The sequence below is a fragment of the Chiloscyllium plagiosum genome, chromosome 2 (assembly GCF_004010195.1).
Source record: "Chiloscyllium plagiosum isolate BGI_BamShark_2017 chromosome 2, ASM401019v2, whole genome shotgun sequence".
Classification (NCBI taxonomy): domain Eukaryota; kingdom Metazoa; phylum Chordata; class Chondrichthyes; order Orectolobiformes; family Hemiscylliidae; genus Chiloscyllium; species Chiloscyllium plagiosum.
In genome coordinates this window covers 62,781,258-62,781,531 of record NC_057711.1, presented here as the reverse complement: position 1 = coordinate 62,781,531, position 274 = coordinate 62,781,258, and positions in this window count along the sequence as shown.

The following is a 274-nucleotide window of genomic DNA, read 5'->3' as shown; positions in this document are numbered from 1 at the left end:
CCTGAGCCATGTTTCTGTAATTGCTATGATATCCCAGTCTCATGTTCCTAACCATGCCCTGAGTTCATCTGCCTTCCCTGTTAGGCCTCTTGCATTGAAATAAATGAGGTTTAATTTATTAGTCCTACCTTGTCCCTGCCTGCCCTGACTATTTGACTCTCTTCTGTTCTCGACTGTACCAGCCTCAGATTAATCTCTTTCCTCACTGTCTCCCTGGGTCCCACCCACCCCAACCTTACTAGTTTAAATCCTCCCGAGCAGATCTAGCAAATCC